A 26,529-nucleotide genomic window follows, 5' to 3' on the forward strand; every position below is an offset into this window, starting at 1 on the left:
AGCATCTGGCCTAAAGAGCATTTGAACTACAATTACAATCATGTTTTCCTACTCTAATGCATACTGCTTACTGCTGGGGTGTAAAACCTAAGGCCCATGGGCCGGAACTGGCCCATCCACAGCTGTCTTCTCCACTCCCTCCCCTGCCTGTTCTCACCCTTTTAAGAGAGATTGGGGCTGTCAAACTTTCCAGCTGGCTGGGCCTTGTTTTTGCCTGTTCCTCCTCCAGCAGGAAGCTCCTCTGGGCAAAAGCAGAAAAAATGTGGAATGGATTTTCCTTTAAGGTTTCTGGACCCAGATAGACTACTCTGAGACTGGAATGACAGCCCCCAGAGCAGAATGATAATCCCTGAGAGTAGCAGCTGCATTCTGGGACTGGAATTCTGCTCTGGGGTACCTCATTGCATTCCCAGAATGCTTCTGCTACTCTGAGGGACCGTCATTCTGCTTTGGGGGCTGTCATTCCAGTCCCAGAGTAGTCTGTCTGGGCCCAGAAACCTTAATGGAAAATCCATTCTGCGTTTTCTTTGAAACTTCTTTTGAGCTGCAATGTATTTCGATGGTGTCAGAGTTGTCTCCTCGCAAATAAAGGGCTGATGTTTTGAGCCAGCTTGTCTCTGTTGAATGGACCTGAGAATGGTTGCCTGAGTGAGTACTCTGACCTGGGAACCCACAGCCAAAGGGGGACATTACACTGGAGAGCCACTGCCACTCTGCGTATACCTGGGGGGGAGGAGCTTGCAGTGCCGAGCCATTTTATGTTCCTAGGCTCAGAGCATTTATATTTTTAGTTTTTAGTTTTAGTTTCTGCTGTGATCCTTGTGCTTTTCCCTGATGTTTTATTTTAAAAATTGCATTTTCAAATCCCACTATCCCCCCACCTATCTATTTTAGGTAGGCACCTTTTAATGGTGAAGGGGGGAAGGTTTGGGAGGTGTCAAGTTATCAAAGACTATTAAATAAACAAAATATGGCAAGAGTGTTACTGTTTTAAGCACGTTTGTATTTTAAGTTAAACCCTTTAATTGTGTTCGTTGGTGTCCTTTATAAAGTTAATATATCTGCTACCTGGCATTACATTTTATGACACACATGGCCTGGCCCAACAAAGTCCCATTTATGTCAGATCTGGCCCTCGTAACAAATGAGTTTGACACCTTTGGCTAACTGTATAGTCTGCTGGGGCAGTACATGCTGCATGTGCATGTACATTCATAGCATATACCGCATTCATAGCCCAGTGGCATCTGTTAAGTACCAAGCTGCTGGGTACTTGGCTGTGTTAGCATGCTGGAGCTGCAAGATTCATGTAATCCCAGAGAGTTCGTGAGTAATTTGGAATTTGGAATACTTAGGGTTGTTAGATCTGTGAAAAGTAGGTTTAAGATTTTAGGTTTCAGATGGTGCTAAGAAAACAAACTAACATTACTAACATTTGGGAGTTTTGGGCGATGGAAGTTTTTATTTAACTTAAAGTTGAGTCTTTAGGTAGAACTACATGTTATGTTTTGTTCTGTAATCATTTTTAAAAACTTTTCCAAATGCAGATCCCGGGGCTACTTTCTGAGGGGGAGGATGGTGCAGGGAAAAAGAGGGACTCTTTAACTTCCTCCCCAGTCATTTCCCTACTGAAAAATGCCTTCCTTGAGCTGCTTTTATCCATGCTGGAGGAAAAAAACACAATTTCTCTTGTAGGAGTAAAGGGCCCTTCTGCCTGGGGAAAAAAAAAAACACAGTCCCAGTAACTGCATTTCGGAGAGGAGTATTTTAAAAATTATCATAGAACTAGGCACAGTTTGTTAATCAGACATTAGAAATGCTCTAACTACAGTTTGTTGTGATGTCTCAATTCTGGTGCCTTAATAAATGGTGCCCCCCCCACACACTGGGATTCTAAACCAAGATCATACTAGTTGAGAACCCTGATTACTATTAGTAGAGAAACAAACTTCAATTTGTTATTTATTTATGGTGCTTGAGCTCATCATAAACATGCTAAAGTACATCCATATAATAAGGAGTGATGGTTTGTAATATTCATGTATAAAATTCCAATGAACAAACATGGAAAAGGGTTAGTCTTAATTACTTTGCTCTTAATCCCTCCCCCTTTTTCCTATCTACCTGAAACAGTCAATTCAATTGCAGTTGGTGGTGAGGTTGTTTCAGTTTTGTTTGCTTTTCTAGCTTTATTAACGCTATGGGTTCATACAAATATTTTCATTACACTATCAAATGATCAAAGATAAGGGTTTGGTCAATGCTTTATTACCTTCTGTAGTGTTCATTTGTGTTGAAGAAAAATCTAAGCTCTTCTGTTCAAAGATCACCATGCCCTTTCTTTGTATCACTCCAGCTGAACCCAGTATGGTTTCATTCCCCCTCCCCCCAGATTTGCCAAGGCCAAGAACAATTGTAAGCAGAACAAGACTTGGAAGACAGATCACCTGATTCCCAGTTGGTGCTGTAATTGCAAGACTGTTCCCGTCCTTCATACCAGAAGGTAAACATTATGCCAGAGGAGAGCCCTTGTTTGCAATTCCAGCTATTACTTATGTCTTTCTAGTTAATTCAGTAGTTTTGCATTCTGAGATAAGCTACTTTGAGCCACCTGGAGGTTCAGGTAGCTCTTTCAGAGAAATCTGACCCCAACTCTACAAGATGTTCTAAATTTATCTCAATTTACCTATCATCCTAGTCTTTGCACATTCCTACTGAGGGACTGCATATGTGTGTAGTATGGGTAATTTGAATCCCATGGGGATAATTCTGATCCACAAATTATGGTTGATAGTTGACTCTGTGATGTTTGCATTGAACCTAAAAGCTGTTTTCCCTTTATTTTCTATTCAATATACGGACTTGGATCATGCCTAAAATATCTGTGGACAGAAGGGTTTCCCCTATTCACAACCTCCCCTCCTGAAATGCCCCCCACTTGTCCTGGGGGACAAGTGGAGGACAGAATAGTTTGGGAGGGGAGTTGGAAGCCTGTTTCAGGCAGGGGGGGGGGGGGGGGAGGATGGGTGAAAATAATCCCATTCACGTGATATATTATTTTTGCTGCTGTTAAATATTGATTTAAAATGTTGTTTGACATTTTAACTCAGTTCTTGTATAATTTTTCCCAGTGAGCTGAATGAAAAATGGGAATTAAAAATTCTTTATATTACTTATATTACAAACTCTGCTGAATTGTTTCTTGATTTGTCCACTAGAGGTCATTCCTCTGCTAAAAGTGATTTTGCTTAATATTAGGCTGTATGGTTCTGTTACCAATAAGAAATTAACCTAACTATTGGGTTAAAACTGAGATGTCCACACTTAGCATTCTGATCAGGGATCTTTCATGAAAATTTATATGTGGTTTGATTCGAATGTGTCCACCTGTGAAACATTAGGTCAAAATCTGTGCTGTTTATCAGCTGATCATGTCTGAACTCTGATCAGTAGTCTGAAATCAATGTTTATTTTTGAAAGTGTGGAGAACAATGGTATCTGTGAAAGAATTAAGTGTTTGTGGTATTGTCCATTTATGTGTTTTGCTTTGTGTTTATACATAAGGATTATGGACCTTTATAAGAGTGAAGAGAACTTGCTGTGAAGTTTCTGGTTATTTTAATCTATGGTAACAATACTGCAGCATATATATTTAAAATACATATAAGAGTTGCTTTCATCAGTGTTACTTCATTTCCCAAACAAGCAACAGGGGAAACCCAACTTGTGAGTGTTTCTACAAGCATCTGTGTCAGACATGGTCAGTGTGCTGGACTAGATGAAGCAATTAGGGGTATGCAATTTTTTTCTCAGTATTTTTCAGTTCGGACCTATTGGACCCAAAAAGGGGTTCCCAAAAAATCCTGGATACCAATACTGGTAAAATATTCAGATCCAGGATTTTTCGGAAATCCTGAATTTTTCCAGGTCCAATAGGCCTGAGAAGAAAAAAAACAAGAAAGAAAAAAAGGAACAACTAAACTGCAACAGCCCCCGCCTCTCAGCTGTTTTTGGGGCTTTCTTCTGCCGTCCCTCTAAACAGGACACATTTAAAAGGACTGCAGAAGAGATCCTGGAAAATAGTGGAGCTGGCAGGAAGCAGTCTCCCCACCGGTCAGCTGTTTTGAGGTCTCTTGTGCAGCCCCTTTAAACAGGACTGCACAAGACTGCCTGAAGCAAGAAGAAGAAGAAGAGATTGGATTTATACCCCACCATTCACTCAGAGTGGCTTACAAACTCCTTTCCTTTCCCCTCCCCACAGCAGACACCCTGTGACGTACGTGGGGCTGAGAGAGCTCTAACAGAAACTGCTCTTTTTCAAGAGCACCTCTGACAGAACTATGGCTTGCCCAAGGGTCATCCAGCAGCTGTGAATGGAGGAGTGGGGAATCAAACCCGGTTCTCCCAGATTAGACTCCGCGCGCTTAACCACTACACCAAACTGGCTCTCAAAACAGAAATCCATTTAATATATAGTCCTCAAATAGAGGAAATATCAGATATAAATCAGATATTAAATCTTGCTCGCCCAGCCTTGGGCTCTCTTGTGGAGTCCTGTTTAAAGGGGCTGCACAAGAGAGCCCAAAACAGTTGAGCGCGTGGGGAGACTGTTCCCTTCTGGCCCAGCTTCAGGCTCTCTTGTGCTGTCCCAAAACAGCTGAGCCTGCAGGGAGACTGCTCTCCGCCAGTCCAGCTTTGGGCTCTCTTGGTGCAGTCCGGTGTAAAGGGGCTACACAAGAGAGCCCAAGACAGCTGAGCTGGCAGGAAGAATGCTTCCTGCGGACACAGCTGTTTTTCAAGCTGTCTTCTGCAGTCCCTTTAAATGTGCCTTGTTTAAAAAGACTGCAGAAGAAAGCCTGAAAAACAGCTGAGAGGCAGGAATGATCTGCTGCTGTCTCTCAGCGGTTTTTTGGGCTTTGCTGATCTTCCTGAATATATCTGGGATTTTTTCTTGGTTTTCCCAAAAAATCCTGGATACCTTTGGGCTGCCCAAATGTGGGTATATTTTTGGTTCAGGAAGATCTGAATACACATCCCTAGAAGCAATTCTTATGCTTTGACGGGGTAAGCTGCCTTACTTATACATGGGTTGTTGTAGGAATGTATGAAGTTTAGTGTTTCACAGAATTCTTCGTGCTAGGAAACATTTTTATTTCTAGAGCGAGAATTCAAAAACAGTTTCCTGATTGATCATTATTATTGTTAATATCCAAGCCAAGGAATTTTTACAAGTGACCAAGCAGGAAGATTATGGTTCTTTTACTCAGACATCTGGGAAATGCTTATGACTACAAGATCAGAAGCAATTCCATGTGGGGCATATTTTTTGCTTTTTTCATGTATTGTCCATCAAAGAGCCAGTTTGGTGCAGTGGTTAAGTGTGTGGACTCTGATCTGGGAGAACTGGGTTTGATTCCCCACTCCTCCACTTGCAGCTGCTGGGTGACCTTGGGCAAGCCATAGTTCTGTCAGAGCTGTTCACCCAAGGACAGCTCTGGAAAGAGCTCTCTCAGCCCCACCTACCTCACAGGGTGTCTGTTGTGGGAAGGGAAAGGAGTTTGTAAGCCACTCCGAGTGAAGGGCGGGGTATAAATCCAATCTTTTCTTCTTCAATACAGAATACTTGCAGATACTCCAAGCTTCCTCTTCTGTTATACAGAATCGGCAGTTGAGGTGAATTTGTTCCTTGAGCAAGTGTATCCCCTCTGTCTTTATACTGTTTTTCTTTGGGGACCTCAAACTGAAAGGGCATGCTGTTTATCAAGTTCCACCATTACAAAGTGTTTTGAAAACAACAACAAAAAATCTTACGTTAATTTCTTTTTTTTCTTAAGTCCCCGGAGGGATATTTTTTTATTTTGCAAAACTACAAAAACTACAAAGAAATATTAGGAAAGGGACTACAACTAAGGAGAATGGAAAGCAAACCATACTAAACTAAAACCCCAAGAGGAGGAGATCTTTCCATTGTTAGTAAAAATGTTAGTACTGTTAGTGTTAATATCACAATATACTTGTAGAGTTCTTGGTTATAACAGTTCACATGTTATTTTATTGGTTGTTATGAGAGAAATTTCTGATCATCTTCTATTCTTCTCTTCAAAAGGCCATTTTCTAAGTCCTTCTGCCTTTACTTTGGCTTTCTGTCTCTGAAATCGTATACCACTCTGGCAGGTCCCGCCCGATTTTCTGCTGCAGAGTCCTCTTCCGTTCCCGAGGTAGCAGAGTCACTAGACTTTGTTTCCTCCTCTTTGGACTCTTCCTCTGTCCCCAGCTGGCGTCTCAAAAATTCTTTAGCTTTAAAAGTGGAGTCTATCTTCTCTCTTTTATCGTTGATCTTAAAGATGACACCCTCCAGAACCGCCCATCTGTACGATATCCCATTTGTTTGAAGAAAAGAAATTAGATCCTTGCAATTTTTTCTCTTTTGTCTAATTTCAAATAGAATGTCCTTTAAAGTTTTGATGGTTACATTTCCCATTTTCAGTGGAGTTGCTGAAGTTGCTTTTAAAATGGTGTCCCTAGTTTGTCTTCTTGCAAACTTGACCACTATTTCTCCAGGTAGGCTATTTTTTTAATGTAATTGGAGTATGCCCTATAGGCTACCTCCATTTCGTTTACAAGTTCATCCGCAGTTACGCCTACTACTGGAGTGATAATTTCACTAAGCACCTGCTTCAAGTCTTCTCGATCTGTTTCAGGAACCCCCTGAAACCTGAGAACCATGTTAGCTTTTTCCATCTGTAGCTGTAAGACTCGGTTCTCTTGGCAATTCTGCTTCATTTCCACCTCTCCCATCCTTTTCTTCAACTTCTTGCTTGTGGTGTCTATCTCTTTAATTTTCTCGTTTGCCTGCTCCACTTTTTTCTCTGTTTCGTTCAGCTGGAGCTGCTGTGCTGCAGAGATTTTATTCGTCACAGTCAATTGCGGGTTAATACCATCAAGTTGTTCCATCACCGGCTTAAGCATATCTGCCAGGAGTTTGAGGACATCTGCTCCCTCTTCCGGTCTCGGACTCTGACTGCCTGGTTTCGTTTTAAACTTTCTCTGCTGGGCCGCCATCTTTCCCGTTTTGTTTACAGTTTCTACCGCTCCCACAAAACTTGGAAAACTCGCCAAACGACTTCGCAATTCAGATAAGTCTCTCAAAACACTTTCGGTTTACTTCCTCCCCTCTCCCACTTCATGTCCATTAACCGCTCATTCGCAAAAGAGGCGTCCCTCTTTGCAATCTCTATTTCCAATTGCGGGGTGGGGGGGAATCGCTTTTCAAACTACTCCGTTTTATTTAGAACTCACGTTCATTGTCGGCCAGTTTATCTGACCACGCTCGGTTTTACACCATTCCGCTCGATCTCCGGCGCTTGTCCGGTCAGTCCAGCTTGTGCCCGAAGACCACTCAGTGTCTGGACTGTCGGGGCGGAGGGGAGCCTCATTTCTCCGGCATTATGCCATAGAAGAGGCTACCCCTCAAAAGCCCCCTGGCCTGGAGCCTATCACAAAGGCTCTGCGGGGGTGTCACTTGAGGTGGCACCCCTCCAGAAAAAGGAACGCGTTACCTCTACTTTTTATCCTAGTGATAGAGATTCTAGCTACAAGGATCAGACAAGACACAATGATACAGAATTTAAAATGAAAAGCTATACAGATAATGTGGTTCTAACAGTCTTGGATCCCCGAAAACATCGGGGAACATATTGAAGAATTTGGATCATTTTCAGGATACAAAATCAACAGAAAGAAGACAAAAATGATAACGAAATTTTCAATGCAACAAGATGAAGAAAATATTATAAAGAGTACAGAATATACTGTAACCAACAACCCCATCAAATATTTGGGAATAAATGTGACTGGGCAAAACTGTAAACTTTTCAAAAACAATTACCAGAAGATTTGGAAATCGATACAATCAGATTTATCGAGATGGAAAAAATTAGAAATCTCATGGCTGGAAAGAATCTCTGCAAATCAAAATGAATGTATTGCCAAAACTATTTTTTTAAATTTCAAATGTTACCTATACATATAGAAGAAAGAATGTTAAAAGAGTGACAGAGACAGATAAATGAATCTATTTGGAATGTTAAGAAACCAAGAGCAAGCTTTAAAATATTGCAAGATGAGAAATAGAGAGGAGGATTAGCAGTTCCAAATATAAAATTATATTATTAAGTGGCAGGCCTGGTCTGGATTGTGGATTAGATTAAAAACTCAAAACAAAGAATAGTAAAACTTGAATCAGTGGATCTGAAAGAAGGCTTACACAATTATTTATGGATCAAGAAATCAAAAAATTATAAGAAAGAAGTCATACAATTAGAGATGGACTTTTGAGAATATAGTTTATCTGCCGGAGTTTACTGAGTCCTCCAAACTCTCTGCTTATGTTCCCAATAGAAGCTTATCATGATTACACAAGAAGTAAAAATGATTTTTTAACACAGGATAACATGGTAAATGCTCAGGGGGAAATCAGGTCTTGGCAAGATATTAAAAATGAAGGAATAAATATTCAATGGCTGCTATATTAGTTTCAAGACTAAAGAAACAACTAAGCAGCTGATTATAAAACAAAAAGATCATTTACTACAATGGATATACAAGTTATTACTCTAGCTAGAAACAGAAGAAGAACAAGTGGAAAATGTATGATTAGATGGGATGCAGAACTTAAGATAGCAGGTATCTATGCATCACTGGGAACATTTATGGGGGTAAAAAATCAGATTTACAGCCAGAAAGGCATTAAGAGAAAACTGGTACAAAATGTTTTTTAGATGGTATATAATCCCAAAGGATATCACAAAATTAGACAAAAACTACAAAGGAAAATGCTGGAAATGCCAAGACATTGATGAGATGTTTTTTCATATGTGGTGGACCTGTAAAAAAGCAAAAAGATATTGGAGGGAAATACATGGAAAAATGCAGAAAATATTAAAATTTAAATTCCCTATGGAACCTAAGAATATGCTGTTAGGTACACCGACTAGATACTAGATGTCTGTCCATGTTTAAAAGAATGGGAAAATAAACTTGCCAAATATATGCAGTAATGGCAAAATTAACAACTTAAACAGATCAATTATGAAATTTGAGATGAGATGCAGTATGTATTATGTAAGCAGGAGATAGCTGCCACTGCATAGCCCCAAATCAACATAAGCCAAAGCCGAAAGGACGCTCAGTTATGGATGTGTCTGATGAGGAAAGGAAAGTCCGATGCTGCAAAGAACAATACAAAACAAAACAAAACAAAACTGGGGCCAATATAGAATGGGAAAATAGGTAAAGGCTAAGAAGCTTAGTCTATCAAGGACAGGTCCCATAGGAGATATGGTCCAAGGAAATAAGGGCTAGTCCCTATATTAAAGGTAGCAACTCTAGAGGAGTATCTTAAAAACCAAGAAAATACACATATTAAGAAAACTTATATACAACAACAGTTAAGCTGCTTATGAGGAAGTCACTAGACGAAACCAAGTGTAAGCCGGCTGCTTCGTCAAGCTCCAGTAGCTTTCAGCTCATTAAGCCTTCTACTTTTTTGACTGCCAACAGTAACTGTTTAGGAATTCCACTGTTATTTTGGGGCTGTTGGCAGCCACTGATATTCTATTGTTTTCTTATTGTTGTAAATATTTGGGGAAATTTTGTATACTTTATAGTAACTATCTAGTATAAAGCAATTGTATCTAGCATACTACTCATGGTTCAGAGTGTATTACTGGTTCTATATTGGCCCCAGTTTTGTCTTGTTTCCTTGACCCAAGGTCACATCAGCAGGTGCAAGTGGAGGAGTGGGGAATCAAACCCGGTTCTCCCAGATTAGAGTCGGCACACTTAACCACTACTCCAAACTGGCTCTCCTGAGTGATTAGATGGGAGGGTCTCTGGATTCAGGGTGGACCACCACTCCAATTAGTGTTCCCTCTAAGCTAAGTTAGTGTGAGCTAGCTCACAGTTTTTTAGCTTCCGGCTCACAGATTTTTGTCTTAGCTCAGGAAGGATGGCTCCAATGCAAACTGATTTATGCAGCAGCCAGATTACTCACTCACAACTTTAATGCCACTAGCTCACAAAGTTGAATGTTTGCTCATGAGACTCCGAAGCTTAGAGGGAGCATTGGCTCCCATCTCCCATTTTCAGAAGTCAGCAAAACAGTCTCCTATTTGGTCAGCCTACGGCATGAGACATGTTGACTACTAGATGGTGCTTTAACAGAGCCTTCTGAGATTTAGAGCCATATAGCAAGAGGTGTTTGCTAGAATGCTAGTGAGAATGGTATCAGGATTTGGAACAATGTTATGCCTTGGTTGCACGCAGTGCTCCCTCTAAGCTGTGGAGTCTTGTGAGCAGAAATTCCACTTTGTGAGCTACTGGCATTAAAGTTGTGAGTGAGTGATTTGGCTCCAGCATAAATTTATTTGCTCTGGAGCCATCTAAGAGACCAAAGTGTGTGAACCGGAGGCTAAAAACAGATAGCTCACACTAACTCAACTTAGAGGGAACACTGCTTGCACGTATGCATTTATGGGCAATGTTCCCTCTAAGCTGTGGAGTCTTGTGAGCAAAAATTCTACTTTGTGAGCTCCTGGCATTAAAGCTGTGAGCAAGCGATTTGGCTACTGCATAAATTAGTTTGCTCCGGAGCCAACGTTCCTGAGCTAAGAGAAAAATGTGTGAGCCGGAGGCTAAAAAACTGTGAGCTAGCTTACACCAACTCAGCTTAGAGGGAACACTGTTTATGGGCCGCAGGTCCTGAAAGGAACTCCAGACCACTTCTTGGACCCCTCTTTGGTTTCTGCGCTGGCGACACAGGAGCATTGCAAACAGACCAGCCTGGAACCAAGATTCCCTGTTCCAAGTAAGAGTCAGTCAAAGGCTGCAGTCCCTCTTTGGCCTCTCTGGGAGTGGGAGATGGCGTCACAGCAGGAGGGCTCAAGACCTGGCCGAAGTGACAGACTTCACGTTCCTGGGATCCCAGATCACCGCAGACTGTGACTGCAGCCATGAAATTAAAAGACGCCTGCTCCTTGGGAGGAAAGCGATGGCGAACCTAAACAGCATGATAAAAAGTAGAGACATCACCCTGCCAACAAAAATACGCATGGTCCAAGCAATGGTATTCCCAGTAGTCATGTATGGCTGTGAGAGTTGGACTATAAGGAAGGCCGAGCGCCGAAGAATAGATTCTTTTGAACTATGGTGCTGGAGGAGACTCTTGAGAGTCCCTTGGACTGCAAGAAGATCAAATCAGTCAATCCTCAAAGAAATCAACCCTGACTGTTCCCTGGAAGGCTTGATAATGAAACTGAAGCTCAAATACTTTGGCCACCAAATGAGAAGGGAGCACTCACTGGAGAAGACCCTGATGCTGGGAAAGATTGAAGGTCAAAGAAGACGGGGACGGCAAAGGATGAGATGTTTCGACAGTGTCATAGATACAATGAACATGAAGTTGAGCAAACTTCAGAGGATGGCGGAAGACCGGAAGGCCTGGCGTGATCTGGTCCATGGGGTCGCAAAGAGTCAGACTCGACTGTGCGACTGAACAACAACAACAAACCTCCAGGCAGCACCTGGAGATCTCCAGCTGCTACCACTACTGATCTCCAGATGACCAAGATCAGTTCTCCTGGAGAAAATGGCTACTTTGGGCAATGGACTTTATGGCATTATATCCTGCTGGGCCCCCCCGCCCTCCCCAGGCTTTACCCCTCAAATCTACAGGTACTTCCTAACCCAGAGTTGGCAACCCTGTAACTGGCTGTGGACCTGCTTTCCAGACCCTTGGAACCCAGGAAACATGGCATAGGCGGAAGTGTGTTTCTACCTTAACTGCCACTGTATAAGCCCCAAGTCAATATAAGTCAGGTGTGGAGGGAACCATACCTATTACCATGTGGCTCTTCCTTATAGCTAAGCAGAAGGAAATAAACATGGCTCACCTCTCTCTATTTTCCCCTTCCCTCTGCCACCCCACCAGCCACAGCCAGGACACTCACCTGGAGCTTCTTTCTAGAGCTCATTGTATTTCTTCCCACAATGGGCCTTACTCCTAGTATGCAATAAAGAAGAAACCAATAATATAGATGTAAAACAGATTAGTAATGAAATTTGAAATCTAAAATGCTGCATATAAATGTATCCTAACAGAAGTACCATTATATCTTATAGACAGTGTCTTTAAAACTATAATGAAGGGGATGTTGGGGATAAATGTTATCTGTTTTATAGACTGTGATATAATTATTTTTATATACGTAATTATTTTATATACACAATTATGTTTTATAATCCCTTTTTCCTTTCTGTATCCCCTTTAAACCATTACTTTGTTTTCTAAAATAAAAAAAATATTTAATAAAAGAAATAAATGTGGGTGTGGGTGGGTGTGAGAAGATAAGACATCAGATATAAGTCAACTGTTTTAAATAAAGTTTTTGGAAAGTAGTTAAAAGTTCCTCCTCCATAGCCTGCTGCAGTGTATGCTTTAAGAACAAAACTTGCTAATTTTACGTATTTGTATGCTCAGGCAGACTGAACTGGGTTCCATCCCCTTCTGCTATTGTCAACAGAAGTATTTACCTGTCTCTAGAATTCAGTAATGGCAATGGGCAGGCGTCTCTGGTCTTCTGCATGCATAACTGGAAACAGTAAGTTGGCCTTAAAAGAAACCCTCATGGGAGGAATAAAAGACTTAAGGCTTGTATAGTTTATAAAGTGCTGGAAAGTTTACAAAGCTAGGTTTTTTAAAAAATATTCCCCTTTTAAACTCTGGTTTGTGAATAACCTGATTTATTATACCAACCGATTGAACTTTAGGCAAATGTTGTGTTGTAAGGCAAGACTTAGAACTGATTACTGGACTGTCATGTTAATAGACAGTTTTAAAAGCAGGTTTTGAGGTACATATTCTTCTTCAGGTAAAAGTGCAGTAGTATGAACAAAAGAGGTTTCAGGGAGAGGGATCTTGAGCTTATTAGCATTTCTAATGCCACTGTTTTTATAATAAGCAGTTAAAAAATCCTATGCCCTTAATGAGAGTGAAATATCTTAAGAACAGGGTTTTCCCCTCAGTGTATAGAGCTAGTATCTCCACTAGAATTGACTCATTTTTACTTCATGGAACATAAACTGTATAGTTCTTGTACTGCATTTTCTGTGTTCTTATGGTATAACTGCTCTATCTGGTTAGCCTACTTTCAGAGGCTCACTGCACCCCACACAGTATTTTAATGTACAAGAGAATGTCTCTATAAATTCAGCCCATTAGTCACTTTGAGGTAACTACTCGTCTGTCTGTATATATACACACACACAAAACTTGGTTTGAATTTTGAAAGTAATTTTAAAATTTGTTTATAATATGGTTCTGAAGATTCTTTGGTAAAATTGGAAAAACCAGAAAGATTCTTCATACCACTAGAAGGAATGTTTCCTGTGCCAGTGGCTAGATAGTATTAGGAAGACTTTACCTTCTGGTAGTGCCCAGCTCAGAAAGCATGACTGGGACATGGTGATCTGAGTTAGGATCACATCCAGGATAGATTACTATAATGCACTGTATGGGGAGTTGCCTTTGAAAACTGTTCAGAAACTTTAGTTGGTCTGGGATGTAGTAGCAGATTATTGTCGGGCTAGATATAGGGAACATGTCACCCCTGTGCTGGAAGATCTGCATCAGCTACTCATCTGTTTCTGGGCACAATTCAAATGCTTGTTCTTATTGAGAAGGCCCTCGAGCCAGGATGTACCGATGTAGGCCCTGGAGGCATGGGCTGGGTCCAGCAGGGCAGGTCACAGGCAAGGTTGCAGAAAGTAACCAACGTCTAGTGCAAAAGTCAGGGGATCCAGAGAGCAGGTTTACTGAAGTCCAGTCTGGGGTCAAGGAGTTCTAGGCAGCAAGTCCAGTCCAAGGTCAGGGGTTCCAGAAAAGCTGGTTGTCAGGTCTAGTAGTAGCAAGGTTGCTGGCTCAGTATCCAAGCATACTTGTTGCATCCACAAACTGCTGCTTCTCCCAGCTGAATTTATAGCCAGCTCTTAATGAGCTAAACTCCCAGCCAATTCCTTGGCTATCATCCTGAAACTACTAATTTGTCTCTTCAGTTGACAGCTGATGATGAGCCATGAGTCTCACACTTCTTCTTTCTTGCAACTTTAAGCGTCTCTGACAGCATCAGTGCTGCAAAGGTGTGAGTGAGCTAGGTGGGCTGGGAGTGGCTGCTGAAGTTTACTGCTTCAGAGTTACAAGGTGTAGGCTGTGATTCTTGATCAGCCAGTAACCTGATCTCTTGTTGTTCTCCATCTGGTTCAGAGCCAGCTGCAGCCAGCTGTTCAGTTACTGGCTCAGGGTTAGCAAGTAGGTCTTCATCTGAGAAATCTGAACCACCTCTCAGCACAGACTGACTTACAACACAGGATACTTGAAGGACTGCCTCCTCCCATATAAAGCTTGGGTCCAGCATATCTGAAGGACTGCTGCTTCCTATATTGTCTAGGCCACCAGTAAAAATCCTTTAATCAAACTCTACTTTCTGTGCTTGTGCCTGAAGCGGTAAGGCTGGTCATGCCTAGAAACAAGGCTTTTTTTCTGGTGGTACCTTGCCTTTGGAATGCCCTCCCCTTGAGACTTGCCTGGCACCCAGGGGTCATTTGGGGGGGGACGCGGGGGGACGCCATCCCCCCGGGTGAGGTGCGGGAGGGCGGGGCCTGGAGCTCCCTGCTGGTGCTTGCTGGAGGTCACCGCCGGCTGTGGGGAGGAGGCGGGGCGCGCTGCATTGGGCGCGGACGAGTGAGCAGGTTTCCCAGCCGCCTCCCGGCTTCGCCTTTCCCGTCACGCTCAGTGCAGCAAGCGGGCGGCTGAGCGTGGGGGAAGTCGCCGCCGCCGCCAGAAGCAGCCCTGCTGTTCCGCGGCTCGCCTGCGCTGCTGTGACCCGCCCAGGCCGCCTCCTCCTCCTCGCAATCGCGGGAGATCCCCTGCCTCCACCTTAGGAATGGGAACCCCAGTGATGTCAGGGGGCGTGGCCTTATGACACACTTCCGGTGATGTCAGGGGGTGTGGCATATGCTACTGCCCAAGGTGGCCACGCCTGCGGCAGCTCCTACCTCCGCCCCCTCGCTTGCTCGTCCCAGCCAGCTAGAGCGCGGCACCGTGCCCACGCCGCCACCGGCAGAGCTCCCAGCCCCAGCGCTCCTCCCAGCTGCTGGCCAGGCTCGCTGCCGCCCCTGCCTCTCCTCCCGCCCCCTAATGGCCGGCTCACGCTCTAGGCGAAGGTCTAGTTCGCCTAGCGGGCGAGCCGGCCCTGGGGAGAGGGTCACCTTGGTTGTGACACCAAAACCCCAGAGAGATTCACTTGTCCTTTTCTGTTGCCGGCTTCATTTTTGTTTTGTTTGGTGTCCCCTGAATGATCCTGCCTTCCTGCCCTATGTTTTAATTTTTAAAAAATGTGTATTTTATCTTGGTTTTAAGTGTTTTAAAATGATGTGTTCTGTTTGGTTTTAATAGTTTTTAACATGTGTTTTTATTATTTATGTTTTTAATCTCTTAGCTTCCTACATTGCCCTAATCAGGGCAGAAGGTAGGGTAGAAATTTTGTAAATAATAGTAATAGTAAGGGTGAGAGGTTTTTTACTTCATTTGAACTCTTTGTCAGGATGAATGTTACAATATTTTTTCTAAAAATTGTTTAAAAGGAAGATTTCTCACCACATAATGGCAAGTCCTAGTGAAACAGTGCTGGCTTATTTGTCATTCGGTTGGTCCTAAGAAAAAAGGCATTGGACTGTGTTCTGATTTTTTTGGATAACAAGTAATGCCAAGCAGCAGCATTAGTCGGCATAGGTAGCAGGATACATACTGACCTGGGGTTAGAAGCTCAAAGAGCAAACATAAGAAGTGATATTTCAGAAACAATTACCTCCAGTAAAACTGCATATCTGCTTTCATGTATAAGGATACCAAGCATGTGAGGCAAAAATGTTCTAAAAAAAAATTAGGGAGCTTCACATAGCCTGGCTTCAGGTGTTCTATATTTTCCACTGGGATGTTCCTGAATAATATTGTAACTGTTAAGGTAAACTTTGACAAGGGTGAATTTAGCTGTGTTGATTAAAATAAGAACCCATCATCTGAGCTGAGTGAACAGTCTAAGATTTTTTGATGAACCCTGAAGGAAATAAATTCTGAAGAAATGCTAATGCTTAAAATGTTTTATTGGGCTTTATCAGATATAGTTGCAGGGTCTAGAGCTGGAAGGAAACTTTAAAATGGAAAGATTTAAATCTGCATGTTCTGAATTTTCCCATATGAACAGGATTTGAAAAATAAATATATCTTTCCGTCTACTTTAGGCAATCTTAGTTTTATTTTCCCTAAACTACTGAACATTAAGCAAAAAAAAATATCCTTGAAGAAATTTCACTTGTAAGGAATTTGTTTTCTGCAAAGTATGGAGAATATGGAGCTCTTGAGCTGTCAATCACCACTCTAAAAAGGACCAGGTCAGAATCCATAGACAACACTGGAGACTATGTGACATGAAGAACAGAAATAAAGAAGTGTTAATCAAAGTTTAATTGGTAGCTTTTTATGAGAAGCAGAAAGGACACAATCTGGTTACAGAAGAGATGCTGTACAAAAGATACATGCAGGGGCATTTGGGGGGGGGACGCGGGGGGGACGCCATCCCCCCGGGTGAGGTGCGGGAGGGCGGGGCCTGGAGCTCCCTGCTGGTGCCTGCTGGAGGTCGCCGCCGGCTGTGGGGAGGACACACTTCCGGTGATGTCAGGGGGTGTGGCATATGCTAATGAGTTATGCTAATGAGTCCCCCTAGCTCTTTTTCTACAAAATGACCCCTGATTATATCTAAATTGATACAGTACTGAAGAGGAAGACATTGCATTTTAATGTGCCAGATAAGATACCCAGCTTTAGGTTATGCTTCCTCTTACATTCTATTTTCTTACGTTCTATTTTTAGTAACAGCTGTTCAGTAGTCCAAATCCATTTATAAAAGGATACAAGGTGAGAGTGTCTGTTGGGCAAGCTCAAAGGTTGATTTGGAGCTAGGAGAACTGAAAGAGAGGGATGCTGAAAGTCAAAGTAGAATGTTTTGCAAGAACCAGGAAGCATTAAAAAATTAAGTTGTTAAGCATTTGTCCTCTACTTTTAATTTTCAAGATCTTTATTTATGCAGGACAATATCCATCTACAAAATAATGTTTACAAGTGGCGGGTGGAATAATCAAACAAAAACAACAGCTGGGCAGCTCAGACCACAGATTATGAGCCATGTACTAGCATTTTTCTAAGGGCTGCTTCACACTTTATGTGCCAGTTGTGGTCATGGGAGTTATGAACCATGTTCCACTGCTGTTTTACTGGTAATAAATAAAGTGTACAACAGATGAGCATTTGTAAACCCTCTAGGATACACATTGTGGAGCCCTGATTGGTTATGGCTCCCTGACATGTATATTCAGATGTTCAGGGGTCTCTATTTGCCTTCTTTTTTTTAAGCCCCCGGAGGGGATTTTTTTTTTTTTTTAATAACACTACAAAAACTATAACAGAAGAAAAGGGAAGGGAAACTACATATATGGGATAAAGTAAAGAACCCACTACTGACTAAAAACCCAAGAGAGGAGATCATCCTCCAACTAGCTTAGTTACATCAAGTCTTCCCATCATTGATCCCTTTATAAACTGAGTCAAACATTTATAATACTTTTCCTTCAAAGCTTAAATTTAACTGTCTCTATTTGCCTTTAACCCTTTACCAGTGGAGTGTAGGTGTAGCTACAGTAAATGTGATTGTACATGAAGTGTTAAACAGCCTTTATTCTGATAAATATATGCCAATTTTGGAATCTCCATTTATAGCTTTAATTAGTTTATTTCATATCAGATTTTGAAAAAGGGTCTTTTATTTGAGCCTAAATGATAATGTTAGAAGTGTGGATTTTAAGTTAGATGATGGGGTTAGCTGATAACTGGAAATCACTGGAAAGATGGCCATAATGTGAGAAAGGGCAAGAATACTATGTTTTTTATGAAAGAATGTAGGCAAATACAGCATTGCAGGAGTTTGACAAACCTGTACCATATGTCTGTGCAAACATTTAGAAGTACAAGTATTCCTTTGCATTTGGGTATCTTGTTTCTTGCACATTATCCTTTTTTTTTGCCGTCATGTCACAGCTGACTCATGGGGTGACCCCGTAGGGTTTTCATGGCAAGAGACATTCAGACGTAGTTGCGGTTGTCTGCCTCTGCATCACAACCCTGATATTCCTTGGATATTCTCCCATCCAAATACTAGTAAGAGCTGACCCTGCTTAGCTTCTGAGATTTGACGAGATCAGGCTAGCTTGGGCTATTCAGGTCAAGGCACATCATCCATACAGGTATTTAATTTAACAAACAGATGCGGAAGTATGATAAGCCAGAAGGGGAAAGTGAGAGTTTGTAGATTAATTTTTTTCCAGAGGTTTCCTGTGGAATAAAATGAGTCACTACATTGCTCCTTAAAATGGACAGATTTCCTGCCTGTTTGCTGGTGTCTTGTACAAAGGTCAGTTTGGGGATGCTTACTGTGCATTGTGTAATCTTGTGATTGGTGTGATCACCTCCTTCCTGGGCAAGGTCTGAGTTAAAACACATCAAGGAGAAGTCTGCCTCATTAGGTTCAGCACTGGTTCACATGAGTGTTTATTTCATTAAAGAACCAGGAAACATTCTGACTTCCTGAATAGATTTTATTTTCAGATTGAAGCAAATGCTCTTAAGTTATTGTACAGCGTACAGTTTTTTCAGAAAGAATCTCTTGCTCAGTCAGTCTGCTTTCATCAGCTCAGAATTTCAGCAGTGAGTAAGCCTAAGACAATCATATCATGCTAAGTAATGCAAGGCCAGAAATGGCATGCAGACTGCCTTATATGGAAAGGCTAATACTATAATCATGGAAGAGTAATACTGTCATAGGACCTGCTCTCTTCAGTGGGATTTAATGCAGTCAAAGTTGAACACTTTTGTGTTTCATTCATTTACAGTAAGAGAAAAATAAGCATATTTCTTTATGAGTCATATTATACTGCTATGAACATGCTTAGCTTTGTTTGGCTTAGACCTTGGGCTTTTGCCTTTGTGACCAGATGCTTGAAGTTCCGTGTATGGTTATTAAATCCCATTGAAGAGAGCAGGTCATATGACAGTCTTACTCTTTCATGACTTAATAAGCATCCATGGGACTTCAAGCATCTGGTCACAAAGCTCAAGGTCTAAGCCAAACAAAACTAAGCACCAAAAGACAGTATCATTCACACACACTAACACAATTTGTATACGTAAAATTACTGAAATGTTGTAGTTTCATCATGGCTATAGAGCATTGCTGCTGTTCACACATAGAATCCATAGCTTCTTAAAAGAAAAACTATTGTGGATGTATAAAGTATGAACAGGTTTAGAGGAATTATAGTTGGCTTACCTTCTAGTAGCACCATGTTGCTGCAACAAATGATGTCAGTGGGTTTGTTGAGTTCCAAGGTAGATATGGGAGCAGAACACCCATCTTTCAACTCCCTGTCTTTGACCATTGAACCCCAACAGTCATGAAGTTGGATCTGGATTTTCACTCTGACTGCGTAGTCACTGGGTATTGTCAATTAATTGGAGTGAAGTAAAAGCTGAAATCTATTCTAGTATAAAAGAAATAACAAGAGTTAACTGTTGGTCTTCATATTTATATTTTGTTAGAACCAAGTTTCTAGTTATTAATTTAAACCTGTTGTATGAACTAAACTTGTGCAGTTGGGGCACAGTAGGTTATCCACACAGCAGTACAGAGCCTGAAGCATCTTCTCTATTTTTACCATAATGCAGAGACCTCATCATTTTTAAGGCTGCAGGCATGTTTGGAAGGTGGGTGCAGTTACAAAATGTCTGCCACAGGAGGTGGAACCAACCACAAAATGTGAAGGAGTAAGGTTATGCGTAACTTGAATAGAAATTCTTCAACATTTCAGGGAGAAACTTTGCTTGACAGGATGACCTTTAAATTAACATATTATTTTAAAATATTTTCTGTCATACTCACAGCTGATTCTCAGTCATGTAGTGAAGAACCTTGTAAAAATGTAATCTTATATCAGATCTCTTTCTAATTTATAGTCACTTTGATAATTTTCCAAGATAACTTTCAATCCATTTGTAAAGTCTCGCCCAGTTTCTTTCAAAGTTTTCTTCTTTTTTGTAATTGTAAAGTCAATTTATCCACTTCTGCTGCTTCCAAAAGTTTATAGATTATTTCTTCTTTTGTTGGTGTTTCTTCCCCCCCCCCAATACTTTGCATATATACATCTTGTCTCTTGTAATTCTGTGGTACCATGTTTAATAGAAACAATTCTTGTTAGTTACAAGTATACCGTTTATACATTTTTTGTAATGCCTCATGTATCCATATCCAATATTTTTTGCACCCTTACAAGTCCACAACATATGGTAAAAAGAACCAGTGTTTAGTTTACATTTCCAACATATATTTGACATATTTGGATACCATTTAGCTAAATTTTCAGGTGTCATATACCATCTGTATCTGTATACCATTTTATATATGTTTTCTTTATACGAAGAAAATTTTATATTAACTTTCCATACCTCATACCATTGTTCTATTTGTATATTTTGTGCCCACTTAATCATTGAATCTTTTACGACTTCATCTTGCATTTTCATGTCTAATAACACAATATAAAATAATTTTATATACCTCCCATCAGAACATAACACAATTTTATCCAATTCTACTGGTGTGTCACAAAAGCCAATGGCTTTATCTTTTACATATCTAGAATCCAGTTGTGCCCTTTCCCACCGGTTCAAATAGATGCCTTTTTCCTTAAGTTTGTCTTGTTGCATTAGTTTATTTTGGTAATCTAGCAAGTCTTCATATCTCCACAGCTGCTCTCTTGTAAAAGTAATTGGATTTATAAAAGCTTCTAATGGTGAGAACCACTTTGGTATTTTGTTATAGTACATCTTTTGAGCCTCTTCCCATGCCTTTATTAAGATTGCTGTCAATATGTCTTGCTTAAAATATTTATGATTGCCACATTTTTGGTACCAAACAAAGGCGTGCCATCCCAATTTTAAGTCATGACCTTCCAACTTTAATATCCTTGAATTTTCTAGTGTAATCCAGTCTTTCATCCATGTGAGGGCTGCAGCTTTATGGTATAATTGCCAATCTAGTAGTGCAAATCTTCCTCTTTCCTTTAAATCTTGAAGAGCTTTCAGCTTAATGTTGGGTTTTTTGCCTTGCCATATAAATTGTCTCACCAGTTTGTCTAGTTCTTTAAAATATTGTTGATTTTTTATTATTGGAATGGTTTGAAAAAGGGAAATCAGTCTTGGTAGGATATTCATCTTCACAGTCGCTACTCTTCCCATAAATGATAATTGCAAATGTTTCCAGTTATCTAAGTCTTTTTAAATTGTCAATAAGAGTTTCATATAATTATCTTTAAACAGAGAGCTACACTGTTAGGATTATTCCTAAATATTTTATTTTCTTCTGGATTTCAATACCTGAACAATCTTGTATCACTTGTCTTTCTTCTCTAGTGCAGTTTTTTGTCAATATTTTTGTTTTCTTAAAGTTAATCTTTAAACCTGCATATTGTTCATATTTTTATTGTACATAATAGATGTTTGTGGTTCTTCCAAAATGAATACTAGATCATCTGCAAATGCTTGTAGTTTATACTCTTCTCCTTTGAGTTTGAGACCTTTGATTTCAGTGTTTTCCTTGATCATATTGTTTAATGTTTCAAGAGCAAAAATAAATAGAGAGTGGAGATAATGGACATCCTTGTCTAGTTTCTTTTTCAATTGTGAAAGATCTCCATTCACCATAATTTTTGCACATTTTTTTAATATATTGCTCTCCCCAATGTATAAAAGTATTCACCACATTGCCAAGTCAATAGTTGTTCCAGCATAAAGGACCAAGAGCGATTGTCAAAGGCCTTTTCTGCGTCAAGAATTATCAGTGCCATTTGTTTTTCAGGATGTGCTTTAAAGTATTCTAGTACATTCAGGATGGTTCTCATGTTATTTCTCATTTGTCTTTTAGGCAAAAAACCTGATTGATCCTGATGGATTGTTTGAATCAACACTCTCTTCAGTCTATTTGCCAAGATAGATGCATAAATTTTATAATCAACATTAAGTAGTGAGATTGGTCTATAATCTGTGTCTGGTTTATGTATTAATGTAATCAGTGCTTGATTCCAAGATTTTGGTAATTTTTTTTGTTCAGATAGTAGTTTTCAATGGTAATGGAATTTGATCTTCAAATATTTGGTAAAATTCTGCAGGTAATCCATCTGGACCTGGAGTTTTCTTTTTCTTCTGGTTTTAATTGCTGAATTAGAAATCGGATCATTTAAAATTTCCCTTAGTTCTTCTGAGAATTCTTTTTTATTATGTTCTTTTAGGAAATCTCTGATCTGGTCTTGAATAACACTTCCTTCCTCGTACAAGCTTCTATAGAAGGTCTCAATAATTCTCTTTAACTCCTTATGAGAGTTTTCTCTTGCCCTCTCTCATCCTTCAATATTTTTATGTGGGTTTTTTCTGATTCATTTCTTAGCTTGTATGCCAGCCATCTGGTAGGTTTATTTGCATTTTCAAAATAATGTTGTTTTGCAAACATTATTTTCTTTGCAGTCTCTTGAGATAATAAACAGTTACATTGATGCTGTAATTTTTTTATCTTTATCCTTGCGTACTCTATTCCAGGGCCTTGTTTCATCTTTTGTTCTTCTTGTTTAATTTGTTCTTCAATCTGAGTATATTTTTGTTTTGTTTTCTTTTTTTCATCCATGCATCTTGCTTAATAAGCCAACCCCTTGCATATGCTTTGAAAGTATCCCAAACTATGTCCATAGAAGTATCAGGTTGAATATTCAGTTTAAAAAATTCTTGAAATTCTTTTTTTGACCTGGCAACAAGACCATCTGTTCTTTTTCGGTGTATCTTGTAAAGTCAGAAGTAGGGGGTTGTGATGTGCAAATGTTAAAGGAAGAATTTTGGCCTCTAAGATATCATTTACCATATTTGCTGATATTCATGCCATATTCAATCTTGACCATGATTTGTGTCTTGCTGAAAAAATGTATATTCTTCTTTATTAATGTTCCTAATTCTCCAAGCGTCAACTAGAGTGAATTCTTCAGCCAATTGTAAGAGGAGTTTGGCAGCTCATTACCTTTTTTCTGTTTTCCTGTTTGACTCGCCCTGTCAAGGGTTCTGTCAAATATGGCATTATAGTCTCCAATTATACATATTTCTTCATATGTTTGGATTAAAAGAGTCTCTTGTAGATCTTTGTAGAATTTTTCCTGTTGCTGGTTTGGAGCATAGATATTGACTATTAAAGTAGTTTTGGCTTGTCTCTGTATCTTTACTATCACTACCCTTCCATCTTTTGAATCATAGATCATTTCTGGATGTAGATGTTCTTTTACATAAGTAACAACCCCTTTCTTTTTCTTCTGCTTGTCCGCAGACACAAAGAGTTTTCCAATTCTTTTGGTTTCTAACAATTTCTTATCTGAATATTTGATGTGGGTTTCTTGTAGGCGGTCTACATCCACCTGAATCTTCTTAATTTGCTGAAAGACTTGTTTCCTTTTTTGTGGGGCATTCAAGCCATTAACATTTACAGAAATTATTTTTATCTTCCTCCTATCTATCTTTGGTATCTTTTTTGGTTCCATTTTTGTTCTTGTCTTGAAGTCTTGTCATTTTGCGTGGTACTGTCTTAGGTTTTTTCTTGTTAATTCTTGTTTTTGGTCCTGATGCTCCTTGAGCCTGTTGGTCTACTTCTTCTTCATTTATTTCTTCCTCCTCCTCTTGTTCTTCTTCCTCTTCTTCTTGGGCTCCCAAATCTTCTCCATATTTTTTTAGAAAGTCCTCTATTTTGAATGTTAAATTTATCCTAAATCTTTTCCCTCCATAAGTGAAGAGGACACATTCAGACAACAACCATCTATAAGTTATTCCATTTTCTCTTAATAGTCTTCTAAGTTGAGTGTAGCTCCTTCTTTTCTCTTACTCTCCATGGAATCTCCTTTAAAATTTTGACTTCTGTCTCCTGCACAGATAATGGCTTCTTATTAGAGTTTTTTAGGATAGTATCTCTCATTACTTTCTTGTGCAATCTTACATGGATCTCTCTGGGTACCTTGTTTTTTCTTGCATATGCAGAGTTCATTCTATAAGCAACATCTATCTCATCAGAGATATTCCGGGTACTGTCTTACTGTCTTCTTCTAGGTATGCTGCTAGTAATTTTGTCATTTCTTCTTTGACATCTTCACCTTTCTTTTCTGGAATATTTTGAAATCTCAACACATATGCAGCTTTATCCAGTTCCAATCTTGTTACTGAATCTTCCAGAAGGTCTTGTTTAATCTTCATATCCTGAAGTTTTTGATCTACCTGTTCAGATTTGTCCTGCAACTGGGTGGTAGTCTGTTTCAATGTAAAGATTTGTTGAGTGTTTTCAAGAATCTGTTGCTTAGAATCCTCGGTTTGGGAAGTTACCTGTAGGGCCAAGGCATCAAATTTTGCTTGTAAAGGCTCAACAACCAGTGATATTGCACTGTTCACAGCTTGGGAAATTGCATTTTCTATTGCTTTATTAACAGTTTTTATCTCTCTCACGCGGTTGAGGGAGTCGGGCTGGGATGCAACTGTCCCCCCCCCGGCCCCAGAGAAGACGTGTGTGAGCACACAAAAGCTTATACCTAAATTAAAACTTTGTTGGTCTTTTAAAGGTGCCGTGGGACTCAGACTTTGCACTCTCTCAAGTGTGCACTTTCTCTCTCTTTCCAAAAAACTTTCTCCTCAAAGGAGGGGCGGACAGCCAATGAAGGGAAGGGAGGCTGTGTTTTTATCTCTCCCACACGATTGAGAGAGCTATCCGAAAGCAAGCTGCAACACAGCATCAGCAGCTCCAGAGAAGGAAGCAGGAGAGGCCCAGTTGCTCACAGGTCAGATATGAGCCCTTCAGGGAGTGGTTCCAGCCCCTGTTTGACACCCCTGCTCTAAGTTCTACAAGGGCCATTGGCAGCCCAAACTAGCCGGGGCCTCCAACACTTCTTTCACTAAAACAAACAGTCAGAGCTCCCAAGGAGCAAAGAAGAACCACGCCACATGACTCCGGCAACCGGCCACATCCACCAAACATCAGAGGTCACCTTCAGGGTTTGCAGATCATTGGAAGTCATCTATCAGCGATGCTGTGTTCTGGCCATAGACATGGATACTCCCTGGAACTACAAACTGCCCCTTGTGAGAGGTTCATACAAGTTCCAACCAGTCGATGCCCCTAGAAACACCTTTTCCTTCTTCAGGCCATCCAATACCTGCTGGATATTGGAGCTATAGAACTGGTTCCAGAGAATCAAAGGTCGTTGGAGGTTTATGCAATCTTCTTCATCGTTCTGAAGAAGAATGGGGATATCAGGGCCACTCTGGACCGGCAGATCACGAAAAGAAGGTTCAGTATGGGAATCCTGAAATTCATAATTTCCTCTATTCAAAAGAAGGACTTTATAGCTTCCATAAATCTCTGAGGCCTATCTCTATATACCTATTTGGGAAGCCCACTGGAAATTCCTTTGCTTTGCGTACAGTGGGAGACAATTCCAGCATCAGGCTCTTCCCTTTGGGCTCAAAACCTCTCTTTTTTCACCAAGGTGTTGGTTATGCTCATAGCTCTCCTACGAACCCAGGGTGTTGTTGGACACAACTTGTGTCCCTGGCTGTGTTTGCCCAACCCAATTTGAGAAACACATGAAAACAGTCCTGTAGAGGAGGAACACTAAAAAATTTATCTCTCCCTTATTATAATTGAGTAATGGGCACCAAAATTCTAAAATTGGCCCCTTTAGTGTTAGGCCGGAAGAACTGCCACTCAGAAGACACTGGCTGGGTTGACTGGCTGCTTTGTGCAGTCCCGCCCAGCGTTCCAAGGTCATTTGCATATGGAAGCTGATTGGACTTCACTCCATTTTATAGTTGCTGTTTGCATGTTTGGCTTAAGACCTCAGGTCAACGAAGCTAATAAATAAAATGGAAATGGACTTCACTCCATTCCACACCACAAACTCCCCCCCCCGCAAGGCAGTTGGAATTTTCAGTTGCATATGGGAACTGCTGTATTAAATTTGGCCCCTTTAGTGTTAGGCCGGTGGGACTGCCACTTACCATATCTGCCGACGAATAAGAAGCCGAAGCCCGGTCCCGCCCACACCACCACTGCTGCGAGAGTCAGCTGGCGCCATTTTGATTGTTCCTCTCAGACGACGAGGACTACCGACGCCAAAGGCCACCACTTCTGAAGGTCTGTTCCCCTCCCACCCACCCCTGCATTCCAGTAGAGGCCTCCGGCCGCAGGGCCCATTTTCCCTACCACCACCACCCACTCCTGGGCCAGCGACGGGAGGCGC

General features: G+C 40.7%; 1 protein-coding gene across 2 annotated transcripts in view; it reads left to right on the top strand.

Annotated features, from left to right (window-relative positions):
* Positions 1-26,529, top strand: part of GNG12 (guanine nucleotide binding protein (G protein), gamma 12) — a 68,193-nt gene that overhangs the window by 18,534 nt on the left and 23,130 nt on the right. For both annotated transcript variants that reach the window (XM_015415803.1, XM_015415804.1), the window contains exon 2: positions 2,393-2,503. The gene's annotated coding sequence lies outside the window, so the exon portion shown is untranslated. The remainder of the gene's footprint in view (positions 1-2,392; positions 2,504-26,529) is intronic.

The sequence above is a fragment of the Gekko japonicus genome, unplaced genomic scaffold (genome assembly GCF_001447785.1).
Source record: "Gekko japonicus isolate JY-2015 unplaced genomic scaffold, Gekko_japonicus_V1.1 scaffold20, whole genome shotgun sequence".
NCBI lineage: Eukaryota > Metazoa > Chordata > Lepidosauria > Squamata > Gekkonidae > Gekko > Gekko japonicus.